The sequence below is a fragment of the Rhinolophus ferrumequinum genome, chromosome 10, assembly GCF_004115265.2.
Source record: "Rhinolophus ferrumequinum isolate MPI-CBG mRhiFer1 chromosome 10, mRhiFer1_v1.p, whole genome shotgun sequence".
NCBI classification, from domain to species: domain Eukaryota; kingdom Metazoa; phylum Chordata; class Mammalia; order Chiroptera; family Rhinolophidae; genus Rhinolophus; species Rhinolophus ferrumequinum.
The window spans coordinates 5,942,168-5,970,123 of record NC_046293.1 but is presented as its reverse complement, the minus strand read 5'-3'; the positions used below and the strand labels follow the sequence as shown (position 1 = coordinate 5,970,123).

The window sequence follows — 27,956 nt, the reverse complement described above, 5'->3', positions numbered from 1 at the left end:
AAACCTGAATCCATAAAAAGCAACATAGTAGATCTGAAAAGAACCCAAACTGAAAAATACAATATACCCATCCACTGAGTTCTTAATTTCAATAAAACTCAAATTAAACAGAAAACTGGTTAAATGGAAGATAGGTCAAAGAAACTACCCAGAATGAGAAATAGAAACAGATAAAAATTATAGGAGCAAGGATAAGTTACAAAAAGGTCTAACATATCCATATAACTGGATCTCAGGATGAGGAAAAAATGGGGGCAAAGCATTATGTGGAGAGAACTGTCAGGAACTCTCAAGAACAGATAAACCATGTCAAGCCACGGACTTAAGAAGCCTGGTAAATATGCGATCGGTGATCTCTACTATCCTAGAATGTCTTCCAAAAATGGCATTACCTGTTCTGGAAGTATAGTGCCACAGCTAACTAAACAAATATCTACTGTGGTCCTACTAGGGGCCAGACACAGAGGCTACAAAGACATAACGCTCACATAACGCTCCTAGCAAGTGAGGAGTCCTAGGGCAAACCCTTAAAAGAGACATTTTAAATCATAATAATCTCATACTCCCTCTACTTATGTGCTACCAAAAAGAAGAAAAAGAACAGAAAAAGACAGGAAGACAATGCCAGAAAGACCCACATATATATGGACAGATAATTTTCAACAAAGGAGCCAAAAACATACAATGGAGAAAACAAAGTCTCTTCAATAAATGGTGCTGGGAAAATTGGAATGCCATGTGCAAAAGAATGAAACTAGACTGCTACCTGTCATCACATACCAAAATTAACTGAAAGACTTAAACATAAGACCTGAAACAATAAACTGCATTGAAGAAAGCATAGGTACTTAATTTATGGACTTTGGGTTCAAAGAGGGTTTTATGAATTTGACCTCAAAGGCAAGGGAAATAAAAGCTAAAATGTAATAATAAATGAATGGGACTATATCAAACTAAAAAGCTTCTGTGCAGCAAAAGAAACCATCAACAAAACAAAGAGGCAACCAACCGAATGGGAGATATTTGCAAACAACGCCTCCAATAAGGGGCTAACATCCAAAATATGTAAGAAACTCATACAACTCAACAACAAAAAAGACAAACAATCCAATTAAAAAATGGGCAGAGGACATGAACAGAAACTTCTCCCAACAAGACATACAAATGGCCAACAGATATATGAAAAGATGTTCTACTTCCTTAGCTATTAGGGAAATGGAAATCCAAACCACAATGAGATATCACCTCACACCTGTTAGAATGGCTCTCATCAACAAGACAAATAATAACAAGTGTTGGACAGGCTGTGGAGAAGAAGGAACCCTCATACACTGCTGGTGGAAATGTAAATTGGTGCGACCACTATAGAAAACAGTGTGAAGGTCCTCAGAAAATTAAGAATAGAACTACCATATCACCGAGCAATCCCTCTCCTGTGTATCTACCCAAAAAATCTGAAAACATTTATCTGTAAAGATACATGTGCTCCAATGTTCACTGCAGCATTATTTACGGTGGCCAAGACATGGAAACATCCCAAGTGTCATTCGATAGATGACTGCATAAAGAAGATGTGGTATATATACACAATGGAATACTACTCTACCATGAGAAAAGATGAAATACTGCCATTTGTGACAACATGGATGGATCTTGAGGTTATTATGCTAAATGAAATAAGTCAGAAAAAACCGAGAACACTATGACTTCACTCATATGTGGGACATAAAACTGAAGGCAACAAAGGAACGAGAAAAACAAACAAAAACTCATAGGCACAGACAACAGTTTAGTGGTTGCCAGAGGGTAAGGGGTGGGGGGTAGGGGTAGTAGACGAGGGTAAAGGGAATCAAATATGTGGTGATGGAAGGAGAACTGACGCTGGGTGGAGACCACATAATGCGATATATAGATGATGTACTACAGAATTGTGCACTTGAAACCTATGTAGTTTTGTTGACCATTGTCACCCCAATAAATTGCAATTAAAAAAATTGCCAGAAAGAAGTCTTTAAAAGGAAAGTGGGTTAAACTTAAAAGCAACAAAACTAAAAGGCACTTGCAGGGGTAACAGGGACACTCCAATGTTACCCAGCTGTGTGGGCCTGCGAGCTATTTCCCTTCCTTCCATTGTACTAAGCACAGCTCACAATCTAATTCAACGTCCTCAGCAAGAGAAACTCAAAGAATCTTTTCTTCACATTCCTCCCCAACCCTACCCAATACAGGATTTTTTAAAATGATAAATTTTTAACAATTCTTTCTGGACTCCTCAGGGTGACACAACAAGTCTACTGAGCACCTTTTCCTCTATTGCTTGAGCCAACATGGAGCAGCTGGCTCCTGGAAGACGAGGCACAGAAGGGAGAGTTCCACCAGGAACTACTGAGCAAAGAGCCGTCACTGGGGCGCAGAGGACACCAGAGCAGCTCATCAGGAAGCGAATGCACGTACGGGTGGGCTCCTCGAGTTATATGAAAACCAATCTGGTCAAAGGCCCGAGGATCTTGGCCTTCCTTCTATGAAGCTCAATCTGCTAAATGAACCTGTCATCCAAGGAGGTAACACAGAGGGAACAGCTTCCGTAACACAGCACTCCCCATAGAGGAACTCCAGTGGGAGGGGAACCGGCTGAAAGGTCAGTGTTAACCCACAAAACCCTGCACACAGCACTGTGCTGAGCACAGAAAACGAACCCTGCCTGAAGCACAGCTCTACTGAAGTTTCGGGACAGGCAGCCCATGACTGGGGAGAGCTCCTGTGATTCTGTGTTTGGAATATGACCTTCAGATAAAACCCAGAGACACGATTCAATGCATAACTGCAAATGTCTCTGTCTCAGGAATAAAGTGGCTCACAGTATTTGATGCATGCTGGGACTGACTCTCAAAGCTTGGTTTCTCCAGGTCTCCTGGGTCTTGTGAGCGGTAAAGGCTTCAAAGAGATCAGGAAAAAATACAATGACTAAATAAAAATATAGACATCAAACAAATTTCAAAAATCACTCAAAATTTCTTCTATTTCTGGAATTCTGTTACTGTTTAAACCTGCATACAGGCTTATTCGTATCTAAACCAATGTGTCTAAACTAACTTGTTCAAATGATACCAGCAGTAAAAAACTCCAAATTGCCAGACATGTAAATCACATATCTGATAAGGGTCTAGTATCTAAAATATGTAAAGAACTCTTACAACTCAACAATAAAACATTTAAAAATAAGCAACCAAAAAATAAGCAAATGACTTGAATAGACATTTCTCCAAAGAAGACATACAAGTAGCCAACAGGCACATAAAAAGATGTTTAACATTATTAGGGAAATTCAAATCAAACTACAATGAGATACCACCTCATACCTGCCTGGATGGTTATAATCAAAACATGGGAAATTACAGGTGTTGGGCAGGTTGGGAAACTGGAACCCGCATATACTGCTGGTGGGAATGTAAAATGGTGCAGCTGCTTTGGAGGACAGTTTAGCAGTTCCTCTAAAAATTATAGACAGAGTTACTACTATATGACTCAGCCATTCTACTCCAGGTATATATGCAAAAGAACTGAAAACAGAGATGCAAACAGATACCTGTATGCCAATGTTCACTGCAGCATTACTCACAATACCCAAAAGGTGGAAGCAACCAACGTGTCCACCAACAGAGGAAAGGACACACAAAATGTGGCATGTACACACAGTGGAATATTATTCAACCATAAAAAGGAATGAAGTTCTGATATATGCTCCAACATGCATGAACTCTGAAAACATTAAGCTACGTGAAATATGCCAAACACAAAAGGACAACTACTGTTATGATTCCACTGATATGAAATATCCAGAATAGGCAAATTCATAAAGACAGAAAGTAGATTAAAGGTCCTGAGGCCTGCAAAGCAGGAGGGAATGGGTATTTATTGCTTAACTGGTACACAGTTTATTTGGGGTGATGAAAAAGTTTTGGAAACAGATAGTGGTGGTAGTTTTACAACACTGTGAATAACTACTGCCAGTACAATGTATACCTAGAAATGATTAAAATGGCAACTCTTATATAAATTTTTTTTTTTTGAGAGAGAGAGAAAGTTAATGTACAGCCATTTTGGAAGATAGTCTGGCAGTTTCTTACAAAGCTAAAATAGTCTTATCATATGATCCAGCAGCCATGCTCCTAAGTATTTACTCAAATGAATGGAAATGTAAATAAACACAAAAACTTGCACAATGCACATTCATGTTTATAGCAGCTTTGTTTATAATTGCCAAAATTTGTAAGCAACAGAAATGTCCTTCGATAGGTAAATGGATAAACAGACTGTGGTACAATGAAATATTATTCAGTGATAAAAAAAAAAAAAGAGCTACCAAGATACAAAAAGACATGTGGAGGAAATGTAAATGCACCCTGCTGAGTGCAAGAAGCCAGTCTGAAAAGGCTACATACTGTACGATTCCGACTACACAGCATTCTGGAAAACGCAGGGTCCACTGGGAGGGAGGGAGGGATTCACAGGTGGAACACAGGGGATTTTCGGGACCCTGAAATTATCCTGTAGGATACTGTACAGCTGGATACATGACGGTTATGGTTTTGTCAAAATCCACAGAATGTGGAACAAAAAGTGAACCCAAACATAAACTATGGAGTTTAGTGAATAATAAGGTATCAATATTGGTTCACCGATTGTAGCAAACGGAAACATCTCAAATGTAGTGCATTTGTTATAAATGAACCAGATACATTATTAACTTATTATTAGGAATTGAAAAAAGGTAAACCAAGTACATGCAGTGCACGTCCATAGTAGCATTTTTCAAAGTAACCAGAAGGTGGAACCAACCCAAATGCCCATCAGCAGGTGAAAGAGGAAGCAACCTGGTCTAGCCGTCCAACAGAAGGGCACCCAGCCATAAAAAGGAATGAAGTACTAACATGTGCTGCAACAAGGAGGGACCTCAAAATGTGGATGAACCTCAAAAACTGCTAAGTGAAAGGAGCCAGGCACAAGGGTCACATATTGTATGATCCCATTCATAAGAAACAACTGAAAAGGGTGAATCCACAGGCAGAAAGCAGACTGGGAGCTGTCAGGGACTGGGGGCATGGGGTTTCTATCGGGGTACTGAAAATGTTTTGCAACCAGACAGAGGAGGTGGGTGAACAATGCTGTGAAATACCAAATGCCACTGAACTGTTGTTCACTTCAAACCGGTTAATTTTGGTTAAAGGGTACAAATTTTCAGTTGTAAGATAATATTATAGAGTTGGTAATATATTAAAAACGGTTCACTTTATATTGTGTGAATTTCACCTGAATTAAAAAAACAAAACAAAGCAAAACCCAAAAATGGTGTCTTAGTCTAAGAGACCCGAGGACACCCAGGAGCGAGCATTTCATTACTCGGTCTCCTTCAATCCTGGGTCTCTCCCGTGACTCAGTCTCCAGCCCTGCAAACACACAAAGTTCGGATGAACAAGCTGCTATAAGGGTGTCAAACACTAAATTCACTATTGTTTCTTTTAACACTGACCTACTTCTACCTTAAGGCCTGAGCTGACACTAAAAGCTAACCTTCCATCGTTGTCCTAAAATATCTTCGAGCTACCTTCTGCAATGTTCAGCAAAGGGGGACAGCACCACGGACGTCCTGACCCTGAAACTGACTCCAGCACGATGCCAGCCTTTCTGCCCACCTGCTCAGGACCACATTCTTGCTAAAGCTCGCTGGCTCTTACTGCGATCACTTTTCTGGAATTGACCAGTGTTTTCTAGCACCTTCCCTTCTCTATGGCCAAATTATTATAATGTGTTATCTTCGATCTACCTATGTTTCCCTCACTCTACTGGTGAAAACCTTGATGACAGTACTAGGACTCGTCTCAGAACTATGAAAAGGCCTTGCTGCTCCTCAGGCTTGCTAGTCCTGTCCCCGTCTGGCTTCCTGTCTTCTAGCCCAGTGCACGAGGCCTGCTACACTTCATTCTTTACCTGCCTTCTCACCCCCACTGCCTGGCTTCTCTTCTAAAGGTCCCTGAGCACCAAACAAGCCTTGGCGAGGGACAAGTCTTCCCTGTGCCAAACTAAATACCATGAACTCTGCCTCTTGTCCACCTTGGTGCTTCTCTGCCTAAAAACGATTCACAGGCCGCTCCCAGACTTCACGCCCTGCAGAGAACATGAGGAGGCTGACACTACCACCCCCCCTCAGAGAGGATTGGGGAAGGAAGCCAAAACATGCTTAGAAGGGTCTGATAGAAAGTGGAGACTAAATGCACAAAAGAAAATGACCAAATGCCACAAAAAAACACCCAGTTAAGGGAACGTTAAGTTTCTGGAAGAAGGAGCATTTGAGAAAGGCCTGGAAAGATAGAGATCTCAACAGACGGAGACTGGGAAAAGAGGGCATAGACACACGCGTGGAAGTGGGGACACAGAATCTGCACGAGGACCCGTGTAGGGAAACTGGGAGACGGGGCTGGAAAGGCAGGGCAGGGTCCTCCTGCCTAGACATTTCATTCAGCGCACAGCTGAGGGACGTGACAAGGCGGTATTTGAGAAGGCTTCTGGCAGCAGATCGGAAGCGACTGGCCCGGGCCTGGCGAAGACGAGTTATCACCGGGCCGGCCCGGTGGCTCAGGCGGTTGGAGCTCCATGCTCCTAACTCCGAAGGCTGCCGGTTTGATTCCCCCATGGGCCAGTGGGCTCTCAACCACAAGGTTGCCAGTTCAATTCCTCGAGTGCCGCAAGGGATGGTGGGCAGCGCCCCCTGCAACTAACAACGGCAACTGGACCTGGAGCTGAGCTGCGCCCTCCACAACTAAGACTGAAAAGACAATAACTTGACTTGGAAAAAAGGCCTGGAAGTACACACTGTTCCCCAATAAAGTCCTGTTCCCCTTCCCCAATGAAATCTAAAAAAAAAAATTAAAATTAAAAAAAAAAAGGGTTATCACCAAGAGGTCTGACAGCAGCTCAGTGGTCTTCCACCTGCTCATCCAAACCACTTCCATCTCTTCACCCACAACAGACTGTCACCCACCTAACCGGTTCCTCAGCATCTTCTCAAGAGACGTTTCCTTCAACTCTCTCACTTAAATCACTAACTAAAAAGGAAACAAATTTAGTGTTTATCCTAGAAAAGTGATTAGAAGTAAATCTTATGTACTGACAAAACGTATGCTACATAATCTTTACAACAAACGTGAGCTCCTACTGTGTGCCACGCACTCACTGCTCTAGGCAACAGAGACGCAAAGGTGAAGAAGGCAGGGTTTCTATCCATGGAGTTTACATTCTAGTGGAAGAAACAGATAAATGACCAAAACATCAGATAAACACTGTGAAGAGAAATGGGTGAGAGAGAGAGACCCCACGAGCATGTGTGTCTGTGGGGGCTGCCTGAGCTCAGGGGAAGGGAAGGAAGCAGCTAGGCATTTTTACGGGTACACCTTTTATGTTAAAAGGAGAAAGAGGTTTCAGAGCCACACAGAGCTGGGTTCCAGCCCTGGTTCTATCACTGAGTGGCTGAGTGACAGATGACTTAACCCCTCTTGAATCTGTTTCTTTATCCCCATTTTACAGATGAAGTACAGCTGTTTTTGAGAATTAACTAATGAATACAATACTGTGCACTGGGCCTGGCACTTGGTAAAGGATCGATAAACGTTAGCCATTAGATAAGTGGTTTAATATGCACAGAAATTATGCTGTTCCTATATAGAAAAAACTAGATAATAATTTAGCATAGACTGTCTGAAACAAGTACTGAAGAAGTCTTCGGAGATGAACCAACCACCTGCAAACAGAAACCACAGAATGAATGTACGTCACTAAGAGGAAACTGTAATGTAAACTATGGACTCTGGGAGATAATGACGTGTCAATGTGGGTTCATCAAATATAAGTAACGTGCCAGGTTGGCAGGAGACATGGGTAACAGGCTGTGTGTGGGTGAGGGCAGAGCGCACGTGGGGAATCTGTACCTTCCTCTCAATTTTGCTCTGAGCCTAAAACTGCTCTAAAAAATAAAGCATAAAAAATATTTTAAAGACATTTTTTTAAAGCTCAGAATATGCACTAAACTGTAAACAGTAGTTATCTCTGGGCAGTAAGAGTATACATCTCTTGATTGAATTTTATACCACGAGCACACTAATTTTATAATAAAATGATACATTTCAATAAAAGACAGTTCTAAAAGTTGTTCAAACTAAAACACTATGCTAACATTCTTGAAATTTTTTTCTTTAACATATATAATTATTTCCATGTACAACTATTTCAACAAAAGTAACTATTTTCATATGACTCTTTTAACTTTAGAACAGAAATACTGTTAGAGTAGTGGGATTGTTTCAAATTTTTAATTTAGTAGAGTCCAACCTTATTCATAAAAGAAAACACTATGAGGTACATATTTTAATAAAATGTTAATAAGCTGAATCAGGTCAACAAGAGAAACAAAATACTGGCTTATGGCACCTAAGTCTTTCATTCATTTATAGGTGCAAAGAGACAAAGCTGCCTGCTTTCCTATTCCCAAACGATTTAATTTAGAATGAACTAAAGCGGAGAAAACATTAGTCTGCTCTTTGTGAGGAACTCGTATCACCTATCATTTTGCTAATGAGATCAGATATATGACTGTACATGGCCAACACTGTGACTCGAATGAGCAGAGCCTCCTCCTGAGTTGTATTACGTATCACCGGGTTCCTGGAAGAGATTTAAAGAACGGCTCGTTGAAGAAGCTTCTTCAGCAGATACAGATGGATCGGTATCGAGTATTAAGAATACTGGCAAGAAAAGGTAAGTAGAGATAATGCTTGGTCTACTGAGACAGGATTCCATAAACATAGGATATCAACTGCTATAATTAGAAGTCAATTCCAGTTCTCTTTAGTAACATTTTCAAGGTTCACATCTTAAATATAGGTATATGAAAAACCAAAAGCACCAACAAAAGATATTTATATAAAAAGATTTCTGCTGTAGTCAAAACCTAGCACTTTGATTTTGAAAATAAATTGCTAATTTTTTAAATCCAGCAAAAGGTAGACTGAGCTGGCATCCTTTGAAAGCTGAGCAAGGTAAGTTCAACAAAAACCAGCAAGTAATAAACTTATGGAACTCATTAATTCAGAAAGGGACCGTGAACAGTGAACCAAGGGGAAAAAGAAACTGACACTTCCATGGGATAGTCCTTTGAGCTGGCAGCAAAATTGTACTTCACTGGTTAATCGCACAAAAACGGCTTGCTGAGCACTTGCCAAGCACTGTTCCAGGCGCTGGGACTACGGTGGGGAACAGGAAGTCCCTGCCTCACACAGATGATGTCCCAACAGGGAGGCCCCAAAACAGCAATTCCTGGGCTCCACTCACTTCTTCAATCCAAAACCAAACTCTTCTCCTTCAAAGGGCTCACAAACTTTTACTCTGCAAGAGTTATCTTCCAGTTCATTCGAATTAAACACAGAATTGTACTGTGTACAGGTTCAGGACACAGAATCTGGGGTCAGGATGCCTGATTTCAAATCCTGGCTCTGCTTTTTAGATGAGAGAGACCTTGGGTAAGTTACTCAACCTCTCTGTTACAGTTTCCTCATCTGAAAATGGAGTTAATAGTACTACCTCAGAGGATTTTTGTAAGAATTAAGAAATTAATATGTTTAAGTATTTAGAACAATGCCTGAAACTTAGAATGTTTTTATATAAAATAATTATTTACATTTAGTAGTTAGTATTACTTATTCAAGTTTTTGTTAAATAACATCAAAGTGGTTAATGCTAAAAATTCCTGTAAATTCATTTTGTTGAAACCAGTTGCTAAATTGCAGTTCTTTCTCGTGTAGATTAGAGCTTTAGCCATGGGAAAACCAGAACAGGGAGAGGCAAGGATGATGATTCCGTCATCTGGTTCCAGCCCTCCCACCCCCTTCCCACCTCCACCTCTCCTCACAATCGGAACACGTACCACACCTCACATCACAAAACCTTGTTCCACTTATGAGAATCCAGTACCCTGGCCCAGATTCAAGGCCCATTACCAAGGTGCCCCCACCTGACTCTGGCCCCCGCCATGATCTCCAGTCCCCGAGAACCTGCACTGGGCTGGTTAATGCACCTCGTACTCCTGAGCCTTGATTCTTGGAGGACCTCCCTGCCCCTGGAACGGCCCTTCCCCACTCGCCCAGTTGGCTATCTCCTCTCCCATGCATCCTTCCAGGTCCTGCTCACATGTCCCCTCCTCTACAGCCTTCTGTGATCTTCTCCCTAGTTCTCTCCTAGAACTCCAGCGACACCCATTACAGCCTTACCGACCCTAAATAAATTTTATAAATATTAATTTTCCAGGTCTGACTCTCCCACAGACACTGAACAACAAGGGAAGATGTTTTATTTATTTTTGCATTTCTTGTGCCTGGCATGCTATATACTTAGCAATCCTGGCTGAACTGAAATAGAATTTTCTTTTTCTCGTATTTTCTCTGCTGTCTCATTCCCATCAGCTTCATTTGGCCTGTGTCCCTTATCTTTAGGGGTAGCCAACTTTTAGCACTTTGCTGGCCAGTGTTAACAAGATTTTTTAAAGTTGGTTTTTTGTAAACAGACATTTAACATATGATGCAGGCTGCAAAGTCCTTCACTCCAACTCCAATTTCTTCTATTCAGTATGTTGGAACTTAAATCCTCGTCCACAAAGACTTCTTCAACTAAAAGAAGATGAAGAGTCTACTGCTGTTATGTTTAAATTCACATATGATGCTTTCCCCCAAAATAAGACCTAGCCGGACAATCAGCTCTAATGTGTCTTTTGGAGCAAAAATTAATACAAGACCTAGTATTATATTATACTATGCTATACTATATTATATTATATTATATTAGGCCCTGTCTTATATGATAGTAAAATAAGACAGGGTCTTATATTAATTTTTTGCTCCAAATGACGCATGAGAGCTGATTGTCCGGCTAGGTCTTATTTTTGGGGAACCATGGTATACACTAGGAACAAAACAAAACCACAAAATTCAATGCAACATGTACTTTTTTGCTTCTGTCTGTTCGCTAATGCACATACCTGTAAATCTGTGTAGCTTCATTTACACTGACTGTGTACGTTGAGTTTAAGGGAGTCATTTGGCTGGAATCTTGAGGGCATGTCCCCTTACCTCCGCCATCAAGTAGGAATTACCGAACACAAATGAGTCTACCCCACTGTTCCAAAGCTCCAGGAGGAATTCCCCGCTTTCCTCGCAGGGCAGGGAGTCCTTTGGCTTGTTCACCTACACCACTAATACCCCATCCAACCTCATCTGCTACCGTGTTGCCCCGAAAACAAGACCTAGCCGGACCATCAGCTCTAATGCGTCTTTTGGAGCAAAAATTAATATAAGAGCCGGTCTTATATTACACCCAGTCTTACAGTAAGATAAGACCAGGTCTTATATTAATTTTTGCTCCAAAAGACGCAATAGAGTTGACGGTCCAGCGAGGTCTTATTTTCGGGGAAACACGGTATTGTTTTCCTCTTAGGAGTTGAGGAACAGCCATCATTCGAACATACCTAAGACCATCATTAACTCATTACAGGCTAAATTAACTTAGTTCTTTGGCTGATGTTTTCTCTGAAATTTTTCCCCATCCTTCAACCATTTCACTCCCTCTTAGGAATGCTTTGCAAGTTTTCCACAAACCCAAATTTAACATTACTTTAGTACCTACTACGGGAAAGGGACATACAGATGAACAAGGCATGGTAGCCATCTAAGAACAGACAATCCTGCGGTGAAACAGACACATCCTACAGTAACTGGGATCTACAGACAAAGATGAGAAGGAAGATAGGGCATTCCAGAGCAGAGGCTCAGAGGCAAAACGGGAAGCTCACTCGCAATGCATTCACAGGCAACGTGCCAGCTGCTCGGCTGTAAAACAAAACAAAACACAACCTGACCGCAAGGACCTTAGAGCCTAGCTCAGTGATGTTCGGAAATATTTTGCAGTTTTTCCAGCAAAAATCTTATGCCAATACCCGAAAGATAAGAGAGAGATGACGAGAGCTGATTTGGCTGGGGTTGGGAAGAGGCCAGATGACTCCCACCTCTTGTGCCCCAGCCAGGCCACTGGGCCCCAGGTGCCTCTGCAGACCTGGGGCAGCCCAGCTCCGAAGGAGTAAGAGTGGCCCCCGTCCCGTGCTGCTCTGACACAACACTTAGAACACTGGCCCTCCCTAACCCAGTGAAGACTACAGACGTGCTGGTGAAACATAAATAAGACATGAGAGCTGTGCAGTAACGGACGAGTCCCTAGTCTAGCGACGGGAATGGCAGAGGTGTACGGGGGAGGGACTGCAATTGCCAGACACGAGGCGGAAAAGCTTAGTCCAAATCACTGGAATCCAGAGAAATGTAAAGGTCTGAGCCTTCTCGAAAACCCCAGGAGGAAGAGAGCTCACCCAAACTACTTTTTACGTGCCCCCTGCAATGTGTCTCCTTAGGTGGCTTATCCGCTCGCCACAGCAGTTTACCCAAACCTCTCGTGCCTTCTTCAGGCTTCCACCTCTCCGCCTCACTCTTGGGCCTCAGCAGAGGACCTGCAGACAATACACAGACAAGCAAGCACCCCTTGCCCTCCTGCCCAGTGCCCGTGTGCTCCCACCCACACACCTCTGCTTTCCTCAGGAAGGGGGATTCTTACTACCCAAAGCCAGTCCCCTGGGTCACCTTGGGCCTGAGGTTTCCAGGAAGGTCCTCAATCCAACACTCCCCGGCATCTTCCAACGGCCCTGGGCGGGCTCCTTCCCGGCTCAGTTTACACGGCTCAAGGTTCTCTTTCCTGTCCTCACAGCCAAACTTCAGGAAGACCTGACTCCAAACTTGTTGTCTCTTCTTCACCTCGCTCTCTCTTCCATGCCTAACAACCGGGCTTCAGTTATGCCCTCCCCTCCCAACTGGCACGTCTCAGCACCCTTGGCTAGAAACGTCATGCTTTCTGGGTTTTCCTCCAAACCTGTCTGGTTGCGGCCTCCCTGCTCTTTAAACACCATCCTGCCCTCAATGTTCCCATTCCTCGCTTTTGTCCTGATGCTCTGAGCACTTGTCATTATTAGCGACAATAACAGAACTGGGGTTGGGGGTGGGGGGAGGTGTCTAAAAATATAGAACCTTGTCGGGGCTGAGCTCCGTAAGGCCCGTTACTTGCAGGAGGGGCCCATCACCCCGGCAGGAAACAAGGGAGGACCCCCTTCTCCGCACTCATCCCATTCATCCCCGTCCGCCCCAGGCTGACACACACGCTCACCTCCAAGTCTCAGGCCACAGCCCAGCTCCTTCTCCTCGGTCGCCTCTGCCTCAAACACGTGATGTCTTCCTCACCAGCATCTCAAACTGAAGTCCCCCCTACCGCGAGTCATCACTTTACCCTGCTCCCCCGTCTCCTCTTTCTCCATTGTTTTCTACTTCAGTGAATGGCACCATCACCTAGTTACCAAGGCGAAGGTCCTGACTCTCCTGGACCCTCCTTCGCCCTCACAAGCGTGCCTCCAGAACAGTTCTTATCCCATCACCGCCCTCGCTTAGTCAGTACACAGGGCCCACTGTGGGCCAAACACTGCTGCAGATATGAAGTGTACAGCAGCGAACAGCCACGCTGAATCCTAGGAGAAGACAGGCAAATAAATAAAAGACCATTTCAGATGGTGATCTAATTTAGAAACCCAGCAGGGTGATGCATGGGGCACTACTTCAGACAGGGAGGGTCACAGAAAACCTCTCAGAGGAAACATTTAAACTGAATCTGAATGACAAACAGAAACAAGTCTCTCACCCATTTGGGAGGCAGAGCGCTCTAGGCAGAGGGAGGAGCCTGAGGTAGAAAACAGCTGGAGGTGTCGAGAAACAGCGGGAATGTCAAAGAGGCTGCAACTTAGGGAGCAAGGAGGCAGCCAGGTCAGAGGGGCCCACGGGAGGCAGGGGTCAGAGAGCCCTGTTGGCCCCCACGAAAGCAGTGAGAAGCTATTGGCTGGACAAAGACAACTGACATAATCCAACTTGGATTTTTAAAGACCATTTTAGCTGATAAAAGAAAAAATGATTTGGGAAGAGGGTAAAAACGGGATTAGAAAACCAGTCAGGAGGCTACTAATACAGTAGTCCAGATAAGGGGATGGTGCTTGGGATCGGAGAGAACAAATTCAGGACATATTCTGGACATAAAGTGAAAAGAACTTGCTGGGAGATTCAACGTTGAGAGTGTGTGTGGGGGGAAGGAATCTAGGGCAATTCCTAGATTCTTTTTAGGTATAATTTACATACAGTATATGATTCAATCAGAATCGATGAATGCCTATCAAGACTGAGAACATTTCCATCACTCTAGAAAGTTCTCTCCTGTCTCCCTCCCCCCAGTCAAACCCTTCGCAGCCAAGAAGCAACCCCTGATCTGATTTCTAGTAGCAGAGTTTTGTCTACTCTAGAATGTGTTATAAATGGGATCACGCACCGTGTACTTTTTGTGTCTGGCTTTCCACTCAGATAGTGTGTGTGAGACCCATCCTTATTACACGTACCAGTAGTTTGTTCCTTTTTATTGCGGAGTGGGGTTCCACTGTACAAACATACCAGTGTGTTTATCCACTGTCCCTCGGGTGGACATCGGGCTGTTTGCAGTTTGGGGCAATCATGAAGAAAGCTGCTGTGAACGTTTTTGTACAAGGCCTGTATGTGGACAAGCATTTTCACCTCTCTCGGATAAGTATCTAGAAATGGAACTTCTAGATCACAGGGTAGACACACGTTCAACTTTTTAGGAAACTTCTGTTTTCCCAAAGTAGTGGCATCATTTTATACTCTCCTCAGCAGTGTATCTGAGTGCTGGCTGCCTGACGCTTAGCTGTTTTGCTTGAGTAATTCCACCTAGGCCACAGCCAAACTCATTCTTTCAGCTCTTCCAAGGACACTTTTCCTCCTTACCCCACCCGCTGTCTCATGCTGTTTATCCATTCAACAAATATCCTGAAGGATGAGAAAAGGCTGGGCTGGCCTGAGGAATGAGCACGGCCCCTTCAGGAGACTAAGAGAAAGAGAATGTGGCTGGAGGACGGCGAGCCAAAGCCGCAGGACAGGCGGTCAGACAGGCAGGCAGGGGCCGGGGTATTCCGGGCCTTGAGAAACAGCATGGAGTCTGGATTTTCTCCTAAGTGCTACGTGAAACCGTTAAAAGATCTTAAGTGGAGGAGACCGGTGACTGTTGGCTATTCTAGGCCAAGTGGAATAAAAGAGTAGAAATGGGGAGGCCATGGCAAGAGGCAGTCACAGTGTTCCAGGTAGGAGAAGGTGGCGGCTCAGAGGGACAATTTCCTGCCAGCTTCTGAAACAGCACTGCCGGTGACGTGGCGATGGATGACATGTGGAGGGTGCTGAGAGAAGAGGAGGCTCTGACTGGAGAAACTAGGCGGGTCGTAAAGCTACTTCTGCAGGAGGGGAAATGGAGGAGTGTGTTTGTGAGGAAGACGCTCAAGTTACTGGGGAGCTGTGCGCGCGGCAGCGTCGAGCAGGAGGTGGAGGAGGTGGGAGAGGTCGGGCTGAAGGTATCAACGTGGGGTCGTCGGTTTGTGGACAGTCAGGAAGCCGGGGAAGATCCAAGAGCGCCTGGGGAGAGTCCAGAGAAGGCCCAGGGTCAAGGAGAAGGGAGGAATGAGCCAACAGACGGGAAGAGGGAGCCGAGACAAGTGGGTGACGAGGAAGTAAAGGGTCCTCTTGGAGGAGGCTGGCTGACCTTCTCAGTCAGGGTCACGTGTCTTGGGCCAGCACCTTGCACTCCCCCAGGAGAGCACTCCTGATATGCCTGTTTAATTGCCCTCCTCTATTGGGCAGATGTTGGAGGACATAATAGCAATAGGTTGGGCAGGAAGCAGCCCTGCTGCAGTCCAGTGCCTCGGCACACAGCACAGCGGGCAATGCCTGTGTCATGGACAACTACCGGTCTAGTGTCACCGAGAGGGGCTGCACTCCACACTGTACTCGTACGGTTTGCCTATTTTACTTCCTTTTCCCAATGGCCCGAGGAAGGTGTAGCTCCATTTTACAGACGAGGAAACTGTGGCTCAGGGAAAATGCAGGTCACTGTGGATAAGTGACAGAGCCAGACTGAGGTCACACATCTTCCGTCACATGCTCTGCTGCCTCCATAAAGTGCCCGTCACATGGACCTTTACAGCAGAGTGCCCTCTCTCATTACTGCCAAAGGGACACAACTGGAAATGTCCGGGGGAGGAGCCCTGCTCCAAGAGTCCCTACTGTTCTCAGGCACAGTCGAATAAGCTCAAAAGTGATGCTTCATACTTAGGGCGCTTCTGAAGCAGAAGTGAAAGCTTCCCTGAAACTGAGGCCTGGCGGTGAAACCTCAGGACTGCGAGGGCCTAACCTCTTGAATTCTGGAACTCAATTTTAGCCACAGATCAGAAATTTCCCCTACATCTAAAGGGCCTTATTCTAACTTCACAACTAATGCTAAATGTGGCAAAGAGCTTTTCCAGTCGTCACTCTGGACCAAGACATAATCAGGATGAGATTATGTCTCAGTGGGGCCTAAGAAACCAACACTGCGTATCTCTGTGAAAAGTAACAATTTTCTCTGTCCATACTCTGCTTTTTCAAGACCGATGTGCTGTCTTTCCTCCGGCTTTTAAGAGTGGAACTACACAGCCTTTTCCTAAGTGAGTACATTAGCACCCAGAGGCTTCCTTTCTTTTTCTATTCAAGAGCAACTGTGAAATATCAATCCTCTGGTGAGAGCATGGGCTGTGGTGGAAAAACACTAGCCTAGCAAAGCCCAGGGTCCTTGACTGTCAAAGCCGCATAACTTAGGGCAAGTCTCCACCTCCTCAGCATCTTTCCTGAGTCGCAAAGCCAAAGGGCTAGACTAGCCAATTTCTTAGGTTTCTTTCAGCTCTCCATATAACTCTATCACCAGAGCACAGAAAGAGTGGGTGAAGACATGCAGGACGCCAGCCAGCGAGCTGGAAAGGCTGGGAGGATGAACTCTCTGGGTGATGGGTAACAAAGACGACCTGCCCGACCTGTACTATTTCCTTCCCTACCCAGAGCCCCCCGTCAGCTATCCCTGCTTCGTTCGACAGCGCCCCCACTCAAGTTCCACTCAGTCACTTCATTTGAAGCAATACCTTGAAGAGTGCTCTGCATACAGATGTTACTCCTATTTATTTGCTGGCTTCATTTGAAGCTTTAACAAAGGACGATGATTGTAACACCCCAACCCAACTCCCCAACAAAGAAACATGCACACGGCTAAAGGATGTTTCTAACAATGCCTAGCACTCACCAATATTTTAACACATCCCTACATTTTTTTATTGGAACGATTTTTTAAAAAGCAAACAACACTCCTCTTTCATACCCTTTCCGAGGTACTGCTAATGATTTCTCTTAAGCTCTTTCGAGCCAGGTCCCCATTCACAAAGTATAAAGATATAAACAGAAGGAAGACTTCAATCAACCCACTTCTATTCTTTGGATTTACCTCTTAAGATGCTCAGGGCTAAAGCAAATTCTTTACTTTGCTTAATGCCATTTTCACCTATCCCACAGATCAAGTCTGACTGGCCTGCTGGCAGAAAAGGCTTCAGAAGAGGCAACGTTTTCATGACTCCTCTGAAGTAGCGTTCCCCGAGTCACTCCCATATTGTCTTTCTAGTCTCTTCATAGCTGTTATCACCAGCTGACATCCTTAGTTACTCCCTGTTCAGTCTCGTCTCCGGAGCAGGCTCCTTCCCTATCTTGCCCACCACTGCCTCTCCCGTGCTTAGAACAGCGCCTATCAATACTTGTTAATGAAAATTAGAACACGACACACAGAAGACCTTCCTAATCCACGTTCAGGGACGTGATGTTCGAACATAGAACCATCTTCCAATCAGGCTGACAGTCGAGTGTTACAATGAACTCCCACACTTGCCCAGAGAACAGCTTCCATGCACAAACTGCAACACGAATATTTCCCCTTGTAGCTAATGTTTTCTCTTTCTTAACTTCCCCACAACGAAGCATCAGATAACAAGCCACAGACAAACCAATAAATCACTTTACGGTTCATCTACCTGCTGGGTCATGTGCATTATTTACAAAGCAAACAGAGCTCCAGCACAGAAAGTCCTGACTGTGTTTGTCCCCACGAGAATCTTTTCACCCACACTCCAGGTACCACAGGTATTAAGAGGACTTTCAGCAGCCTAATAATAAAAAACTATCCAGTCTCAGTGTGAGGGGACCAAATCATTTACTATGAAAGCCTTCATTTCATTATACAATTGACCCTTGAACAACATGGGTTTGAATTGTGCGGGTCACTTACCTGCAGATTGTTTCAGTAAATACCGTAATTTTATTTTTGCTTCCTTATGATTTTCTTAATAACATTTTCTCTATCTTTCTTTATTATAAAAAATACAGTATATAATACATTTAACATACAAAATACATGTTAACCGATTGTTTATGTTATGGTACGGCTTCCAGTCAACGGTAGGCTATTAGTGAAGTTTTCCGGGAGTCAAAAGTTATGTGCAGGGGAGGCCGGTTATCTCAGTTGGTTAGAATGCGTTGCTCTTAACAAAGTTGCTGGTTCGATCCCCGCATGGGCCACTGTGAGCTCTGTGAGCTGCGCCCTCCACAACTAGATTGAAACAACTACTTGCCTTGGAACTGATGGGTTCTGGAAAAACACTTAAAATAAATAAAAGTTAAAAAAAAATCTTTTTTAAAGTTACACGCAGATTTTCGAGTGTACAGATTTGAGTGTGCCGGGGGTTGGGGATCAGCAGCCCCCACGCCCATATTGTTCAAGGTCAACTGTAATATATTTCAAATGTAAACTTTGATGTACAGTTCTGCTCCAACATAAATGGGCTTTGTTTTGCTTTATTTTGTTACTCTTACCTCCAGAAAAAGATAACGAAGGCAGCAGAGTCAGAAGCCTCAGACAGATCTAACGAGCACTAAGGTGTCTTGAACACAAGCCCGGGAGGAAGAGAGCCTAAGGCACACTGGGAAGAGGACTGTCTTTTGTAAACGTACCTTTCCAGTCTCATCTGGTCAAACTGAGAGCGGTCACCAGATAATAGGATTCTTGTGCACTGTAAACCAGTAACAGACGGAGAGACAGCCCCTTCCACGTTATATCACTCTTTGAGCTGATAAAAGAAGTTTTCAGCTCAAGATAGAATGGCAGAACTGGGTATGAAAGAGACAGACACCTTTTAGATTAAATCTCAGGTGCACTTGCAAAACTGGCCAGGTGTGGGGAAAGTGAAAGTTTAGAAAAATTCCCAGAGTGACTCACATGGCACAGTCACAAAAACCATGCTTTCCAGTATTTTCTCCAAGTCCAGATTTCAAGTTCACTATGACTTTAAAAAGGAAGGGGGACACAGCATGAAATACGGATTCCAAGGCCAATCTAGCAGGAGCAGGCACTGAGCTACAACGGGTCCTGGTAACGGCTTTGTGGCCAAGGGGAGAGGCCGCTCACATCCAAATCCTGCCCCCTCGCTAACCCTATGACCTCTCAGGAAAGGAGAGATAATTGACGTCTCAGGTCTACTGGGCGGATTTTGTAAGGCAACTCAAAATACCTCGGACAGAACCTGGCATACTGGATTCAAACACAAACACACCCCCCACAAATGTTAGCACCCTTTCCCACCTATAAGAAGAGAAGATTAAACTCACCAGGAGAAGTCCAACTCTCATTTCCTGATCTAAAAAGAAGTGATTTCTACTACACTCCATTCCATACCACTAAAAGGTTATAAAACCTAAAATATGTCTCTTGACACTTTACTACCTTGGCAACCTTCTCTCACACACATACACACAAATTACCTTTGTAGAATAATAACCTTTTCTTGAAACACAAAGGTAAATGTAGGTAATAACTGTTACAATGTAACTAACTAGGGTTTTAAAAACCCCACACCAAACACAAGGTCACAATTTAAATACCAACATAGAAGAGATTGCTTGTTTTGGGAAACTCCACATAATTAATCTGCATAGCCGCGTATAAAAGTGTCTACCTATGTGACAGGCCTGATGTTAAGATACAAGAAAAATTCTGCCCATCGTCCCCAAAGGCAACATCACGAACGCACCTCTCAGTGCTGACACCCTTTTTGAAACTGTGTTTGTACAGAGGAACTAAAGCGATCTAAGGAAGACTATTACACCGCATTAGGCACATGTCCTTCGAGCATCACAGTACTAGAAATTTAAGACAAAGACCCACTTCTGAGGCTGGGCTAAAAGGACGACCCAGTCAGAAGCATGGCCGAAGGCCCTCACACGCCATAAAAATCACTGACACTAATTGGGGTTCTTCAGCATCGAAGAGAAGCATCCGGCTACCATTAAGGAATAAATTGGGGATGCAAATAATTAGTGCACCCTGAGGTGCTAGTTAATTCCACTAGCATGCCATTTCACAGTTGATATTATGGAATTCCATTTTATCCCTTTTCGGAGAATACCGAAACTGGACATTTCAAATTAGCCAAATGCCAAATAGCCCTTTAAAGAACTTGAAATAAATCCCTCCAAAATCCTTTGCATAGAAAAATCTTGGAAGTCCTTGGAGCCAACAACACACACTGACCCAAACACACCTGCATTATCCACAGCTCCAAGTAATCAATGTTCTCTGAAATCTTTTTTCCCCGTTAACTTCTTGTATAAAGACAAAAAATACAGGGCACATTCAACATAAGCTAGAATATAACATACTTTCTGAAAAGCACAAAAGAACATCTGGAATTTGAGGAAAAACTGTACCCTGACCAAGTCTTATGCTCCGTTGGAGAAGGAAGGGGCTGGAAGCTAAAAAGTGAGACAGGATTTTAAAAGCCAGGTAAGGTACAGCCTTTATTTCTCAGGAAGATAGCCTCTGCCTAAAACAAAAGCACAAGATAAGAGAGACAAAAACAAAACAAAACTACCCCAAAACCCTGTAATATCTTGACCTGGAAGAGTCCTCATTTAACAGACGAGGAAACTGGAGCCTTGGGAGAGTAGGTAACTGGCGAGGGATCGTTTATTTGGTGCAAAGCCGGAAGTAGATTCCTGGTTTCCAGGTCGGACCTCAGTGCAATTTCCCACTCTAGGAAGCTGCCACCCCACGTAAGATGCTTTATAAAACTCTTCACTGGGGCTGTTAACATAAGGGTCCAATTATCATCCAAGATCTGCCTGTTAGATAATAGCTCGAAAATTCCATCCATTTTACAGCAGTTACCAGAGTCATCTAATCTTTGAGAGGACCCCCCCATAAAAAAAAACACAATCCAAAGAGGAAAGGGGAGGGCATCCTAATATTTGTCTGTCCCCTGAAGGCAAACTAAAGGGTTTCACACTGACAGGCAGACAGTGCAAGTATCCACCATCACAAAAAGTCAATAATCTACACCCATAGGCCCAGGAAGGCGGCCGCTCCTCGGCACCGCTCCCCACCCCCCGCCCCAACTCACTTAATTCCACTCCCAACCCGGCGCACGGGAGACATTCCACCTCCCGCCTCTGCCAGAGCGGGCTGGGCCGGATCAGCCACTCTCCTTCAACACCACTTTCCACCCAAAAAGGGACGGGAAGCTGAAAGCCGCCAGCCCCCAAACGCGCGCTCGCTGGCACGAGGAGACCACCGGATCAAACACCCGCCCTGCTCACCGCGGCCGGGGAGGAGGAGAAAACCCCACGCAGGAAGTGTATCCTGCGCTATACTCCCCCGCCCAGCGCTCGGACCTTGCGCCCCGCCAGCGGGTACCTGCCCTCCGCCCCCAACAGGCGAGAAGCAGCCGCGTCCACATGGCTTCAGGTGTTCACAAGGCAATAAACATGCCCCCGTCCCTCCCGCAGCCGGGGCGCGCTCCGACTCCCGGACGCCCCGGTGCCGCTCGCGTCCGCTCAGCCGGCCCCTCCCCGCCCTAAGCCCGGCCCTCCTCCCGCCAGTCTCGCCCCCGACCCGCAGCGAAGAGGCCAGCGCAGCTGGACCCCCGAGGCGGCCAGGGGCCCCGGGGCGGGCGGCGCTGACCCCGCCGACACCCAGGCGCCGCCCGCTCGCACCCGCCCTCTTGGCACCCGAGGCCGCGACGAGCAGGTACCTTCCCCCCGGCACCCTCAGACTAGGACCGGCGCCCAAGCCCTGCGGGACTCCCAGGCCAGACCAAGACCCCTTAGCACCCTGATACCAGGCCTGGCCCTTTCCCCCTCGGCAACCCTAGAGCAGGCCAGGCCGCTCCTCTCTGCGCTCCAGGTCAGGCCGGGCCATTCCCCCCGAGCACCCCGAGTCCCAGCCTCGGAGTCCCGGGGGCTCAGCACTCCTGGGTCGGGCCAGGCAAGGACCTCTGCCCCCAAACCCCGAGGCCGGACATCCCGGCCTGGCTCCAACCTCTCAGTCCTGACCCCTGCCCCTCCCCCTCCAGGCCGGGCGACTGTTACCTGCGGGAGCCCCCCGCCCGGACCCTCGGCTTCGGCCGGGGGCGGGAGGGGAGGGAGCGGCGGCGGGCGGCGCTGCGCGGGGTGGGGGTGGGGGAACCTCCGCCGCCTCCAGCTCGGGCGCCCGGGCCGGCGGCGGAGCGGGCCGGGGCAGCGGCCCCCCGAGGCTCGCTCCGGCCCGCGCGCTCGCTCCCCGGTCGGGCGCGCCTCAGGGCGGGCTCCCCCGGCGGAGGCCGCGGCCGCCTCGCAGGGGCCGAAAGCGGCTCGGCTCGGGGTTTTTTCTCTCCATTCTCCCAACACACAGGAAATAACAGAGCGTCAGGTGACGGCGCGCGGCCAATGAGGAAGCTCTGGGCCGCGGCGCGCGGGCGGGCGCGCGGCGGGGGCGGGGCGACAGGGGGCGGGGCCGGCGGGCGCGCGCGTGCCCACCCGCGTGCGGCGCCGCCGAGGCCTGCGCGCGCCAGGCCGGGGCCAAGGAGACCCCCCGCCCGGCGGCCGGGGTTGCGCGGGGTTCCCCTTGGCAGTTGCGGGGCGCAGCGCGCGCCTCTCGCCGCTCGCCCAGTGCTATCTTGGCCCGCAGCTCTCGGCCGTCCGTCCTGGGAGTGGCCGTGAGCCAACTTTCTGGGGAGTTGGTGGCTCGGAATCTCTCTTTGGGATTTCTGGAGTTCCCTGGAGCCTCCAACGCCAGAATCGCGTTTCTGGCAGCCTGGGGAGCCCGCGGGGCCAAGGCCTGACCTCTTCCCGGTAACCTGCTTTACAGTAGGGCCGGGCATGGGGGCGGCTTTTGCCCGCCAAACGCCCTCAGGGCCCGGGAGGCCTGGTTCCTTTGCCGCCTCAGCCCCGTGGCCCCGTGTCCTTGGATGAATGACTTGGGGCTTCAGTTTCCTCCGCTTCTATTAAGCGAGGAGTGGGGAAGCCCACCAACCTCACATGTAAAATAGATGCTCACCAAACGCCAGTTGTCTTCGCCTTGCAGGCAGCATTAAAACCTACAATGCCTGGTTGGCTGGATCCAGAGTCCAGAATTAATTTGGAGATAAGGTGGAGGATTTGTGGTGCCAGGGCCTCAGGCTGTTCCCAGACTTCCTTTGCAAATCTCATGTATGTTTTATGGAGCAACGGGCTGGCTTGAATTTTTTTTTTTTTTTTAAAGAAAATCTCAGTTGCAGAAACACCACTGAGATGTTTGTGCTCTGTGACCCACTGCTTTCAAAAGTGAGGCCAGTGAGGATAGGATGTGTTTAGAGTGTGTCATCCTGCCTGTGACTCACCCAGAGACTTGGCCAGATTCTCTCCCCACTCTGGGCCTCAGTTTCCCATTGGTACAATGGGAACAGGAGACAGTTTGGACTGGATGCCCCTAATGTTGGCCAAAATTGCTGATTCTAAAGTAGGCCCCCATCCGCCCTAGATGTTGGAGTAGTTCCTTTCCTGAAGCAACCCACTTGACTTTAAATTGGAGTTGGGGGAGTGCTTTGGGCAGCAGGTGGAGGCTGATAAGAACCAGGTGTGGCCTGGGGCCCAGATTTCAGTATATTTGAGGTACACAGCTCCCCAGGGCCTGGCTCTACCCTTTTCACCTCTCACCCCACCTAGCCAGACACATTAACACTTTGCCTTGCCTCAGGCCACCCACGGAGGGTCCTGGCTGTGGCCACACCTGCCCCCAACATAGGGATCCTAGACAGGGCTAGAGTTGATTCTGGCACCTCAGGAGGTGAGTGGGGAAGGCAGTGATTTCTCCTGGCATTTGTCCAGTCTCACAAAGTGGGGGCCCGCTCCAATGCAGGTCAGGGCTATTCTGGGAGACTTGGTTCCCAACACCTCCTGCATGTCAGGCAGGGTGCCCGTCTCTTCCCGGGCAGAGCTGAGCAGGCCGCCCGGCCCTGCCCTTTGGCTGTTTCCATTGTTCTGTGAGTTTCATTTTCAAATTCTTTGGCACCAAGTCTTTTAAAAGACCAGTGCTAGCTTCTGCTTGGATCAGGGCTGCAGAGGGAAAGGTTGGGGGGACCCTCAGCACAGACCTGTTGTTTTCTGGACAAACACAGAAGGAAGCAGGAGACCTTCCTGAACCCTGAGTGTTGAGGGCACCCTCAATTTCTTCAGAACCCATGAAGCGAAGGGAGGCCTTTTTCCTTACAGTCTCCTGCCCTGTCACTCCTCCCATCCTTTCCCCTCTTCCTCAGCTCACTCAGGTTTCAGACTGAGGGACTGGAACGTGAAACGCATGGTGAAAAAGGGAAAGCATGCAGTCAGATAACTGGAGTCCAGGCTCTTGCATGCTCCTGCCTCCTGTGCTGGGATTGACCCTAAAGCCCCCTTTGGGCCCTGCTGAAACACTGCCCAGCCGACCTCCACCTGGAAACTTACAATCCTAGGGCCAGGCCAGCCTCTGCTTCTTCACTCCTGGCGGCCTATCACTTTCCCTTTTAGTACCATGTGGAAAAAGAACGTGTGTCCATGTTATGGCCAACAGACACTTTGGGAGTACTCTTGGGCTGTGTGGCCTCAGACAATTTACTTCACCTCTTTGAACCGTGATTGCCTCAGCTTTAAAATGGGGGTAATATGACTCATAACATAGGTGTTATGGGAATCTAGAGATTTTCATAAAAAATTCAGTTCAGGCACTTATTAACAACAGCTACAGTTCTGTGAAATGGACACAATATGACACATGAGCAGACTGAGGCTCAGAGAGGTTAAGTCACTGCTCAAGATACCACAGTGGTCAGAGCTCAGGAACTGGGAACCCCCTCCTCTTTGATCACATGGGCATCTTCCATTGTTCTCTCATTGTCTCATCTGCCAGAATCCTGTGTTTCCTTCCACACTTTAAGAGAAAGGCAGGTTTGTTGTTGTTTTCTTGTCTCCTAACCCAGTCCACTCGAAAAATACTTACTGAAGTCAATCAGGGGTTTCAATTCCAGAAACAAAATGAATCCTTTCCCTCCTTCTCTGGCTTAGAGATGGCTTTTGGAAACCCTGTGTCACTCCCTTTATTACAAACTCCTCTGCCCTCCTCCAGGCGCCTGGGCCACTCCGGGATTACAAATGGAGCCTTCCGCCTCTAGGTCACTATTCCGCTACCTCCTGTCAGAGCGGATTGATTGAGGAGACTGGCCCTGCTTGGCAGATCAGTGACTTGTGCGAAGTGAGCCGGGTGTCTTGCCTGCAGCGGCAGGCGGATGTCCTTCCTCTCACTCGCTGGCTCTCTTGAGCACACATGCAGCCCTCACCTTTCTCCTTCAGGGCCCCCGCTCTCCTTCCTCTCCTCCTGCGAGCTCGAGCTCGAGCACATCAACAGGGGGGCCTGGAATTCCAGCTCCCAGTCCTCCAGGCAACTGACAAAAGCCTTGGCTTACCAGAGTGGGGAATCCCCCACAGCATCCTGCAGCGCCTGTCCCAAGCCAGGCACTCCCTCCCCCCCCACACACACACACACAAAGCGGATGGATGCAGAGTGCACCAACAGCAGGGGTGGCCTGGTCTTTTGTGACACGCCTTAATTCCATGCCAAGCACCTGCTGTGTGCTAGGCTGTCAGCCCTGATGGAGAGGGCATAGGGGCTCAGAATAAGTCTTTCTGGGGCAAGGTGAGGGCCAGCTCTAAGGCTAAGGGGGCCGGGGAGGCTCCAAACAGAGGGCCAGGGAATAGCAAGACTTAGCAGTGTGGGGCAGGCAGCTGCTCTTCCCAGGAGGGCTGTGCCCAGTGCAGGGCTAGGGGAACGACAGGTGAGGCTGCGGAGGAGGGCAAGGGTGGGATCCTGCAAGGGCTGTGTGTCTGTGACATGTTTAGTATCAATTTGTATCATAGGGTCTCACAGTGACCTCTGTTCAGAAGGTTCCCCCCTCAACCCTGCCCTCCACCCCATTCTTCCAGGATGGAAGGTGTGGCTCCTTCCTCAGCTCCCATTGGGCTATTTGTGTGACTATGTCCATCTCTCCCATGGGACTGTGAGCATTTGCAGGGCAGACACCTCTGCCTCCCCGGGGGTCTCCAACATCCTATGCAGGGTATGAAACCATATCCACAAAAATGATAACATTAAAAGGATGATACAGCCCAGAGGAATGCAGGCTTACCATAAACAGACACTGTGTTTACAACAACCTGATGAGGTTGGTATTGTTATCACTCCCACTTTATAGATAGGGCCACTGAGGCACAGGGAGTTTGAGTAACTTGTCCCAAGTCACACAGCTTGGAAGAGGCCAAGCTGGGATTTGAATCCAGGTCCTTAGAGGTTGTACTCTTAACCACCAAGCTTCCCAGCACTTGGTAAGCACTGAAAAGATGGATGGATGCAGACAGTTGGTGGGTCCCAAAGTCTGCCGGTGCACAGGGAAAGAGACGAGAAAGGACAGCAGGGTCGGCGCTAGCCTCTCCCCACAAGTATCATGTTAAAGCCCTGGAGACTGGGCAGTGTGCAGATGGTGGGCTCTCGGACCCCATGCCTGGAAGACCGTGGCCTGCCCAGCAAGTGGCAGTTACTGTGTGTCTTCCCACAGGTGAGCAGAGAGAGGACACAGGAAGAGACACAGCTGAACAGCTGGAGGTCCTGCAGGCCGGCCGCATGGGAGATCACCCCCTAACCCACTCGGCACTCCTGCTGCTGTGGCATGACTCTCCCTGGGCAGCCCCTGGCATGGTGGCCCAGCACAGGTCACTGAGCTAGGGGCTCAGCTTGGCCTCACCAATGTGTGTCTGAGTCTGAATTTCTTCTCCTGGGAATTGTAGTGGGTGGGAGGAGTGGCCGAGTGATCTACCTGCTTCCAGGGACTTGGGTCCCTTACCTAGGAGGCCCCATTCACTACTCCCAACCACCTTATGAGGCAGGGATTGTCACCTTCATTGTCCAGAAAGGAAAGGGACAGGGAGGTTAAAGAGACTTGCCTGCAGTCGCACAGCCAGCAATCAGAAGAGCTGGGATCTGAACTCAGCCTTCTGGCTCGAGCCCCCACTGAGTCACTTATTTAACTACAAAGAGTTAAAGTGAAAATGAAGTGATCTAACCACAGTAGTGACAAAGGCATATTCTAAGCACTTCACCTGCCTTAACTCACGTAACCCTTACAACAGCCCTATGAGGTGGACTATTACCACGTCTTGCAGATGAGGAAACTGAGGCCCAGAGCAGCTAGGAGGGGGCAGAGCTGGAATCTGACGCCAGGCAGAAGAGGCGGCAGAGCTCCTGCCTCGCTTCATCACAAGATAACAATAGGGAGGTTCCTTTCCGTTGAGATTATTTCTGCTTGAAAGCTCAAGACTTTTAGCCCCATCTCTGTTGGGCTCCGCGGGAAGGCAGTGCCGCATGCTGAGGCATGCTGGGAAAAGACTTTGTTCCATCCTGTTTTGTTGACATGCTCTTCATTTTAAGCCTGAAACCCAAGCTTCCTGCGAAGAATTCAGACCGGGGAGAAACACGCAGCCATGATACAGCCACCACTTCCT

At 47.3% G+C, this 27,956-nt stretch overlaps 1 protein-coding gene across 3 annotated transcripts in view; it reads right to left on the bottom strand.

Annotated features, from left to right (window-relative positions):
• TCF20 (transcription factor 20) overlaps positions 1-22,808 on the bottom strand; it is a 92,998-nt gene extending 70,190 nt beyond the window's left edge. For 2 of the 3 annotated variants that reach the window (XM_033116300.1, XM_033116301.1), the window contains exon 1: positions 22,506-22,808. The gene's annotated coding sequence lies outside the window, so the exon portion shown is untranslated. The remainder of the gene's footprint in view (positions 1-22,505) is intronic. The other variant, XM_033116299.1, reaches the window with a different exon arrangement.
• Positions 22,809-27,956: the final 5,148 nt, after the last annotated feature.